This window comes from Panthera onca, chromosome A1 (genome assembly GCF_046562875.1).
Source record: "Panthera onca isolate mPanOnc1 chromosome A1, mPanOnc1 haplotype 2, whole genome shotgun sequence".
NCBI classification, from domain to species: Eukaryota; Metazoa; Chordata; class Mammalia; order Carnivora; family Felidae; genus Panthera; species Panthera onca.
In genome coordinates, this window is record NC_138339.1 from 153,732,269 (window position 1) to 153,743,418 (window position 11,150).

At 31.5% G+C, this 11,150-nt stretch overlaps 1 pseudogene; it reads left to right on the forward strand.

Annotated features, from left to right (window-relative positions):
- Positions 1 to 8,459: 8,459 nt before the first annotated feature.
- On the forward strand, positions 8,460 to 9,388 carry LOC132680230 (olfactory receptor 2L2-like; annotated as a pseudogene).
- Positions 9,389 to 11,150: the final 1,762 nt, after the last annotated feature.

Below are 11,150 nucleotides of genomic sequence, written 5' to 3' on the forward strand. Positions count from 1 at the left end.
TTTTAAATCATCTAATTAACTATGGAATTTCAAAGGAAAATTTTATTTGACTAAACTTGGTTTAAGAGATATTATACATTTGTTATATTTTTATATATTTTTATATAAATATATATATTATATATATACAATAATTTATATATATATAAATAATAAATATTTTATATATTTTTATATATTTTATATATTTATTATAATTTGTTTTTAAATTTTATATATAATTAAAATAAGAAGTAAAGAGATTGTTTATACACTTGTATACTTAAAAAAAACATAAAAATCTCTTTAAGCCTAAAACAAAACATTATGTTTTTCTGGAAAAAAATGGTTTTACACCTAATAAGCTATTGTGAAGTGGTAGTAGAATATGGTGGAATTGATATTATAATCAATGGCTGATATTTTCTATGAGCATCTATGAACTTCTATTCTGGGTTTATGGTAAAGAAAACTATAGTAGACACTAATTTCATGAAAATATGGCCACTTTAAAAATAATAAATCCCTGTGATAAAATACATAGTAAATATTTATATGAATGCAAATGGGCCTGCAAGTGTGAGAAGACTTTGTCTGAACCAAGACATTTTTAGAAAAAAATAACTGATTTTGAAAGATATATATTATCCATTGACAAAGGAAAGGTACACTGTGTCTAGAGCCTATAATGCACTCCCTGCCAATGGGAAAGATTGCAGATAAATAAAGACTGCTTTGGTATAGTGCATGTAACATAGATTTTATTCTACAAAAATAGAGCTGTTTTCATGCATGCATATGATGAGGTCACATAGATGATCCTATCGAGTTAATTCTTTTGGAATTATATATTATTGACTGGAATGAAATCATTCCAGATTTAAGGTTGTCAGTTTAGAAAAAGAGTGACATAATCTATGTGAGAGTTGTCCAAGTTCAGATTAGAAGATTTAATGTGGAGTTGGAGTTGCATTTTTTACAATAGAAAGTGGTATTGGGGTGCCTGGGTGGCTCAGTCGGTTAAGCATCTGGGTCTTGATTTAGGCTCAGGTCATGATCTCATGGTTCATGGCAAGAGCCCAGTGTTGTGCTCCATGATGAGTGGAACCTGTTTGGATTCTCTGTCTCCCTCCTACTCCACCCCTCCCCTGCTCACCAATTCTCTCTCTTTCTCAAAAATAAATAAATTTTTAAAAAGTGGTTTTGGAGCTAGTTCATAAACATACTCTCTGGATAGGAGGAAATGAGGGTCTTTGTAAGAGACAGGTTTAAGTCATATTGGGAAAGGCTTTAGATGGGCTCACATGAAATTCAATGAATGAAGCTCTCATGTGGCCACCAATCAGCAATAACATTTCCTTTTTCTTCCTTGGATTGGGGACTAGGATTATTTTGTCAATAAGTACAAAGTGGTTTAATGGTTCCCAAGGTAAACTTATTATTGCTTATGCACATTTTTCCCTTTATATGAGTCTGTCATTTCTAATTAAATGATTTCTTGCCTAGATTTTATTCAAAAGTATCAGAATTTATAATAAAAGTCAAATAGTAATGACTAAATATATCTGTCTATGGAAACGGTAATATATTTCCTAATGTAAATGACACCTTCTGGAAGTAATTTAGGTATTCATAAGTAGAGTGGAGATATTATGATTATTTTTAACACAAATTTTCCCAATTGTACACCTTTATGTGTTTAATTTTTGCATTAAAAAAAAGAAAAACTCTTTGTATACCACTAAATTTCCAGTTAAATAATAATTATACCTGTGTTATCATCATAGGATGTTTTTTGAAAACATTGAAACATTTTGGGAACAATGTCACTGAGAAATCTAAGAATGACAGGTGTGTGGATAAAAAAAGATACGATGGTAACTTTGTAGATTTTAGTGGCAATGGTGCTGATAAAAATGCTAAAAAATGTTACAGACTGTTCACTGATCACTCATGCAGCTCACAATTGAAATATCCAGTATAAATTATCCCATTCAATCTTGTAACAACTTATCTTTTCCCCAAGATTTATTGAGGTATAATTGACAAAAATTGTGTGTATCTAAGGTGTAAACTGGATTTAAGATACTTACATATTAAAATAACCACTACAGGGGCGCCTGGGTGGCTCAGTCGGTTAAGCGGCCGACTTCAGCTCAGGTCATGATCTCATGGTCCGTGAGTTCGAGCCCCGCATCGGGCTCTGTTCTGACAGCTCGGAGCCTGGAGCCTGCTTCAGATTCTGTGTCTCCCTCTCTCTCTGACCCTCCCCTGCTCATGCTCTGTCTCTCTCTGTCTCAAAAATAAATAAACGTTAAAAAAAATTTATAAAAAATAAAATAACCACTACAATCAAATTACTAATTGACAAATCCATCAACTACCATACTACCATCTGGTGACATCTACTCTAATAGAAGATTTCAAATATACAACGTTATTAACTACATTTAAATTGCTGTACAATAGATCTGCAGAACTATTAATTAGGTATAATGGAAACCGTAGCATCTGACCCACATCTTCCCATTGTCTCTCTCTTTAGTTGCTGACAACCACGATTCTGCTAATTCTAAAGGTTGACCATTTCAGATTCCACACGTCATTGTAACTAAACAGTGTCTTTCTGTGTCTGCTTGATTTCACTTATCTTGATGTACTCCACGTTCATCCATGTTGCTAGCGTTGTTTGAATATGTATATGTGTGTATATATATGTGTGTGTGTGTGTGTGTGTGAAATGTGTTTATACGTGTATGAATATTTATATATTAATATGTATATAAATATATATACTCACACATTTCATTTTGTTGTGATATTCATATATATTATATTTCATTTATCCATTATTTGTCAATGGACATATAAAGTTAATGTTCATACTTTAGATATTATGAATAACACTGCAATAATAGTTACAGAAATGCAAGTATCTTTTCAAGTAACTGATTTCATTTCATTTCATTTAGATATATAATAGAAATGGGATTGCTGGATCATATGGTAGTTTTATTTCTAACTTTTTGATGAACTCCTATTTTTCATAATGGTTGTGCTAATTTATATTCCCATCAATAAGGCTCAAGTGTTCTCTTTTCTCCACATTCTCTTTAATTTCTTTATTTTTGCTTATACGCTTTCTAAATGGTGTAAAATTATATCTCATTGTGATGTTGATTTGCTGTACTTAGGAGGCACAGGCTCAGAGATTTGAATTCATTAATCCAAGTTTACATTTCTAGTAAGTGGCAGAACTAGAATCCAATCTAGCATTGGCTCAAAACTGTCTGCATCATGTCTTTACACTAAAGCAAATAAACATATCTTGTGTCTGAATCCAAACTCACAGTATATACTGGTGAATCATACATCTCTCAAAATATCTGTCTACCTACTTTCCTATTTGTCTATCAATGCTGATTCACCATTGTGGAATTTCATGAAAAAAAAAAAAAAAAAAAATATATATATATATATATATATATATATATATATATATATACTGTTATATGCACATTCAAATACTGTACATATTAGATCTCCTTTTACAATAAAATCCTCATGGATCACAAGTTCTATAACATTCTAAACATCTAAAAATACGCAATGCTTCAATATTTAATAAGATTATTATTTCCTTAGTCACTAAAGTATTATGACTTTTTGTTTGTTCTTTTTTAGTAGAATCTGCTATAGAAACATTAAAAGGGATGAAAATTTTATATATATCTCCAAGCAGAAATACTGTAGAGAACAATGCTTGGCTAGACTCCAGAAGACTCTCCTCTTGTCATCTGATTCAGTTAATGAAAGCCATTTCACAATCCTGCTAATTCTAAATACATGATAGGAATGGAAAAACAGTTACAATCTATGGACATGGAGATAAAAGTATACCCAATCTTTTTAAAGAACTAAGGTAGACTTTGTGGAACCAATAAGTTCCGGTTGTCTTAGGGGGGGAAAAATGTGATCTTTTATAGAACTTTTTGTTTACAGGTGAAGTAAGAAAGTTCCCTTTGGTAAAGTTCAGCACTCAAAATATTCCAGGGTTTTTGAAAAGAGAAAAAGCAACCCAAATTTACATGAAAACTGGTGAAGATTTTTTTTTTACATTCAAATACTTTTAAAAGTGTAGTCTGATTCTTTATAAAATTTTCAACAAAGCAATGGAAAACTTCTTTGGCAAATGTATATTCTTGCTACAGCTATACAAATAATCAGACCAAATCTAATGTGACCAGACTATTTAATGATCTGAAAGATTTTTCTTCGAAATTAGTTTGTTTCAGAAGAAAATTCTATATTGTCTAGTATCTAGAGGACACCTTTCCAGATCTGCCACTGGATCACTCTATAGTTTTAAATAATTTACTTCTAATCACTTGGAATCCATGTTTCATCTTTATAATAATGAACCTATATTGAAAAATCTATTTATTCTGTAAATATGTGAATCAAAAAAGTGACATGCTTTACAAATTTTGTTTGCAATTGAATACAAACGTGGGAAACATGAGAAACATAATACATACAAGCTAAATAATGCCTAATAAATTAATTAAATTAAATTAAAATGGTAATATGGAATTTATTTTTAAACTGGACATAAGAGAATTTCCTTCACCATGATGTAGGAATGAACTGAATATATACATTTACAACTTGATCTACAGAGGAGATAATAGAGAGGAGGACATTTCTTTGTAAACAAAATCACCCAAGGACACTGATATTGGGGCAAAACATGGATTAGAATTCATTTAGAGGACCTGGGAGTGATTGAGAGGATCTGGGAGTGCTGTGGGTATTCTCTACCTCATGGATTAAAGTTGTATTGCTGCAGGGAGCAACTGGAAATATAATTAAAACATCAAATTAGAGGAAAGAGGAAAGATATTGAAATGAAGAAAATATAGGCACTTATTCAATTCATTTGGTCATTAAAGGAACTTACACACCTTCTTGACTCTCTTGCATCTATAGTAAATTTTATTTTAATAGCTTTATATTTTTCTTTTTATTTCTCTTTTAGTTTTGAGCAGCTAAAAATAATCTTTTATTTCATAACTGTTACCAAAATTTTTAGTTATAAGATTAAATTAAAATAAAAATTAATATATAAATATTTTCATCTATCTACCAAGCATTTAAATTCAGGCAGAAAATCCCAAGAATTCACTTAAATCTCTGAAACTTGATTTATCATCTGCAAACATCCATAGCCATATTCATGGCTATATCAACCTCAAGAGTTGATTAAAGGATTAAAGAAAATTGATTCTTGGTACAAATCTTGACACATGTTAGGTCCTACCCAGTGGAGATGGCCACTGAAAGTGTATAGTTCTATTTGTTCTACCATGTATGGACCTTGTTTGTGTTCAAGGTTTAGTTCTCCAACTCACCTAGAAACCATTTGTGTCCCTTTTTCTCCACTGCATATTCCCAGTAATGCTGAGGACCAAACCAAAGTTTTAGTGAAATTTAAAAGATTGAAGCAGGTGCAATTTTTTCCACATGGTATGTAAATAGATTAGTTTTCATTATTTCACTGGGTAAAATCAAAATAAAAGGGAAATAATCTTATCATTTTACCTAAAAAATATAGTTCTTTACTTTAGATCTTGAAACAGGTATTTAATAGCTATGGTGGCTTTCTTGTCAGATGCAAAACTTCTTTCAATGATATCACATGGCAAGTTATTTAGCATGTAAGAACAAAGGAAGATAGATAATCAAAATCACTGCCTTAGCAGTCATGTGATATGGCATTATTTTTGTTCTGTGTTGTTTTTTCTCATGATTAAACAGAAATAATACTAACTACCTCATGGAATTTTTGTCATAACTGGCCCTGTATAAAATATAAAAGATAGAAGTAGTAACAATGTTAATGTCCTTGGTAATTACAATTATTACATTTTCAATCTGGTTGATAATTGAAACTACTAATACAAATTATAGCCATGATATCAGTCTAATATGCTCTTCTCATGCCTATCCAAATGCCACTTTATAAACAAAGCTAGATCTCCCAGTATTTCCTTTGCACATCGACAGTAAGCACACAATAATTGAAAATCAGTTGTTTCATATAGACCCTAACCCTGCTGCAAGTACTTCACAGTGGATTTGGAGATTCACATCTGCACTAATTTTACTATGTAAATTAGGAACTGAAATAACTTTTATATCACTTTAATATGTTATACAAATAATGTATGGACATGGCATCAACAAACCACAGAGTTGAATGATGGTCCCATAACCCACTCCTCTTGAAACCCAAAGCTAATACTTCAAATTATTTTACAATCTTTTCCAATACTTCCTGTGTTTTAAACAATATGCTTATCTTCTAATGCTTTATTCTTAAATCCCAAATACCAAGACCATGATTTGTAATTTAGGCCACTGTGGATTAAGTCTCACCTCCTCCCTATATCATCAACCTTTTCTCTCCTCCCACCTCTAGCCCCCCATTCTCTCAACAGAGTTACATCCAACTTTATGTTTAAGGACATACATTGATGGTATTGTTCCATCTTCTAGAATTTATTGTTTGCATATAAAATATATAACATCATTAAGAAACATGAGTTTGTTTTATTTATACTACTGGATATATTTATTCTCATATTATCATAATTTCTCTCAATAAGATTTTAGAGCACCTATTTAGCTTATATTAAGAATTACCAAGAAACTGTTTTCAAGAAACTAGTGTTTTCATGAAAATTCCATTTGATAAATTAATTCTAGTTTATTTTTCTGTGTTCTTTGCATCCTCTTTGAACATTGTAGTTCATGTATAATGGTTTCTAAAATTGTTTTGTATAACATGTAAAATAAGTAAATATTTTGTCAAAAATAAATTGATGTCATATGCATTTATAAGAATATCCATAAGTATATGTTGGGTCATTTTATACTATTCCTCATTCTCTTATCATTCTAATATCAAATTTTATGTTTCATTGTTGCACTATTTCTGGTTAATTTCATCAATTGATTGAAACTTTCATTAATTTTTATGTTAATTATTATCCTTTTTATTTCCAGAAGTCTTTTATTGATATTTGGCACTTCAGTTTATATAGAACATGATATTTTTTACTTATATTTAACAAATTCTCATTTTTCTCTGAAGACATCAGATTTTTTTGAAATGTTTTCTTGCATTTATCCCAATCATTTTAATTCAGTGTCTGTCTGTGTGTAAAGGTGTGTGTGTGGGTAGGTGGGGGTGTGATTACATCTGTCTTTCATGTAAAACCTTCCTCAAGAATTTAATGGCTTTGGTTCTAGAAGAGCATTAGAGACTGAAGAACTACTATCCATTCTAGGTATAACATACTGAGCTTACTCACTGATGGTATTCCTCTGGAGAAGATTCCCACCACTCATTTCCATGTAGAATACTCTCAAAATGACATTTTGCCTTCTCCTTTTATGTTTCTTAAAGTTTTTTTTCCCCAAAAAAGTTCTTAACTTTTTTTTTTATCTCTGATTCCTTCCTCTTCTCTCTTTCCCAGTTTCTTTAAATTTATGCTTATTTTTTCTCATTATTATGTTAGTTGAGTTTAATGACAAAGAGGTGATACATATATGGATAAACTCTCATACTTATCTAGAAATAGAAAGAATTTTAAATAAGAAAAACAAGAGGGAAAAAGGACTGGGTAAGGAAAAGTGCCCTAAGGCCAATGCATAATGTTAAATAACTGCTGAGAAGCAGATGAACAGAATATGCATCTTTTCATAATGCTTGAGCAGAGTCATGTAAACTATAACAAATTCACAGAATAAGGTTTCATGGAAGGGGTTTCCTAAACTAGAGCATTTGAATGTTGAGGGGGGAAGAAAAAATATGCTTCATATAAACATATTTGACAATAATTATTAATTGTAGATTTCTAGGGGAAAAAGCAGATAATGATGCTTAGGATCTATAAAGCTTGATTTGGCAAGATTTTGGAGGAAAACTAAAAAAAAAGAGTATGTGAGCATGACTGATAGGCTACTCTATTTTCAGAAATAGTGCTTAATTATAAAAGGAAAAATCATTGTCTAAGGGTCATAAAATGTATTCAGATATGGGTCTATAAGTTATGCATTTACATTGATTTACAATGAGTATATTATAAAACCTATAAGTTCTGATGTTGATGTCTAAATTTATGTAGAAACATAAAACATATATTTCAATAAAATCATTACAGAAATATATTATTCTTAGACATTTACAGATTTGTCTATGAAATATTTCATAGACATATGCATGTCCTATAAATATTTTATCTATGAAATTAAAACTGGCAGGTTTGTTTTATCAAAATATGTGTTAAGTTTTTTAAGAGTTACAATGTTTCATTAATAAATCACAGTTTGGAATGAAAATAATGAATTAACAAGAGCTTAATTTTCTGTACGTAATGCATGTTTCTCTTTAGGGAAAGCTAAATTAATGTCCCATGGAAAATAGTAACCAAACATCTACTGATTTTTTCTTATTGGGATTATCCCCACCATCAGGAATTGGCCTGTTCTTCTTCATTTTTGTTTTTCTCATTTTCCTAATGGCTCTTTTTGGCAACCTGTCCATGATCATCGTCATCCTCCTGGACATCCATCTCCACACACCCATGTATTTTCTACTTAGTTCTCCCTCATGGACCTGAACTACATCTACACCATTGTCCCCAAGATGGCTTCCAATTATCTCTTTGGAAACAAGTTGATTTCTTTCATTGGGTGTGGAGTTCATAGTTTCCTCTTCATTACCTTAGCTGGTGCAGAAGGATTATTATTGGCCCGTATGGCTTATGATCGTTATGTGGCCATTTGCTTTCCTCTTCACTATGCCATTCATATGACAAAAAGAGTATGTGTGCTGATGATAACAGGATCTTGGATAATGAGCTCGATCAACTCCTGTGCTCACAATGTATATGCCCTCCATATCCCTTACTGTCAATCCAGAACCATAAATCATTTCTTCTGTGATGTCCCGGCCATGTTGACTCTGGCTTGCATGGACATTTGGGTCTATGAGTACACGGTGTTTGTGAGCAGGACACTCTTCCTTGTGTTACCTTTCATTGGCATTGCATGTTCCTATGGCCGAGTTCTCCTCACCATCTGCCGCATACACTCAACAGAAGGGAGGAAGAAGGCCTATTCCACCTGTAGCACACACCTCACTGTGGTGACTTTCTACTATGCACCCTTTGCTTACACTTACCTACACCCAAGATCGCTGAGAACTCGAACAGAGGACAAAATTCTGGCCGTCTTCTACACCATCCTGACCCCAATGTTCAACCCCATCATTTACAGCCTGAGAAACAAGGAGGTGATGGGAACCCTGAGAAGATTGATTCAGAGGATCTGCTCTGTATAAGTGTCGACAAAGTTCTCATTAATCCTGCTGCTTTAGAAATACATCATTTTCACCTTTTACACTCATTGGGAACAATGCCATTCCAAGATTGAAGACAAAGATTATATTAATCTAGAAAATTAAGATAATTGACACTTGACAAATAAATTTTATATTCCCAATTACTCTATTATTGTGGGAGTTTTTCAATAAATATAAATGGCATATATTTCCCCTTAATATGTGGGTAATAAGATTTTATTAATACATTGAAATGAGATTGGAAACAGTCCAACTTGATGGTATTATCCATTATAATAGTTCTAATATATTTACCATATCACCCCAAATAGATAAAATAGGACAAAAGAACAAGAAATGCTATAACATTGCCAGATTTATTTGAAATCAATGCAAACACACACACACACACACACACACACACACACACACACACACATCAATGGATACTTAGGATACTTATGTTGTTTCCCTATCTTATCTTCTTAGCTATGGTGTATAATGCTGTAAGTGACATAGAGATCATATCTTTTACAAGGAGTATTGTTGTATTATTTGGATAAATATGCAGCAGTGGAATTGATGGATCATATGGTAGTACCATTCTTAATGTCATGGGAAACCTCCATAGGTTTCTCCATAATGACTGCACCTGTTTACATTCCCAGCAATAGTGAAGAGACTCCCATTTTCCCACATCCTCACCAACACTTCTTATTCCCTGTCTTTTTGATAATAGCTGTTCTAAATATTTAAGATGATATCTCACTGTGATTTGTATTTGCATTCCCTGATAACTTATGATATTCATTTTTTTGTATCTTTATCCATCTGATTATTCTTCAGAAAATGATCCTTCCTCACAACTCTGCAAATTTGTACTCTTTTTTTTAAATTTTGAATTATATGTGTTCTTTATATATTTTGCATACCAGCCCCTTTTCACACATATGACCTCCAAGTATATTTTCCCTATTCAATAGGTTGTCTTTTAATTTTGTTGATGGTTCTATTTGCTGTGCAAATTTTTAGTTTGAAATAGTCCCACTTGATTATTTTTACTTTTGTTCTTTTTGCCATTAGTGTAAGATAATATATTATATAATATATAATATAACATATATAATACATATACATATATAATATATTATATTATATATTATATTAATTATATTATATATGTTATATATTATATATGTTATATATATATAATATATAATACATTTAATTATATAGACCTCTGTCTAGAAGTTAACCACTTGTTTTTTTCTAGAAATTTTATCGTGTCACTTTTTACATTTTATTTAGTCCATTTTATTTTATTTTATTTTGATTTTTATTTTTTTTTAAGTTTTTTATGTTTATTTATTTTTGAGAGAGAGAGAGAGAGACAGGGCATGAGCAGGGGAGGAGCAGAGTGTGAGGGAGACACAGAATCCAAAACAGGCTCCAGGCTCTGAGCCATCAGCACAGAGCCCAATGCAGGGCTCGAACCCACGAACCATGAGATTGTGACCTGAGCCCAAGTCGGATGTTCAACCGACTGAGCCACCCAGGCGCCCCTATTTAGTCCATTTTAAACTAATATTCGTGTAGAGTTTAAGATAATGTTCTAATTTCATTTTTTTTTTGCATGTGGCCATCCACTTTCCCAACTGCAAATTACATAGAATATTTATTTATTGAATAGTCTGTCTTTTCTCCATAGTATATTCTTAACTTCCTTGTTGTAAATTAGTTGACCATATATTCATGGGTTTAT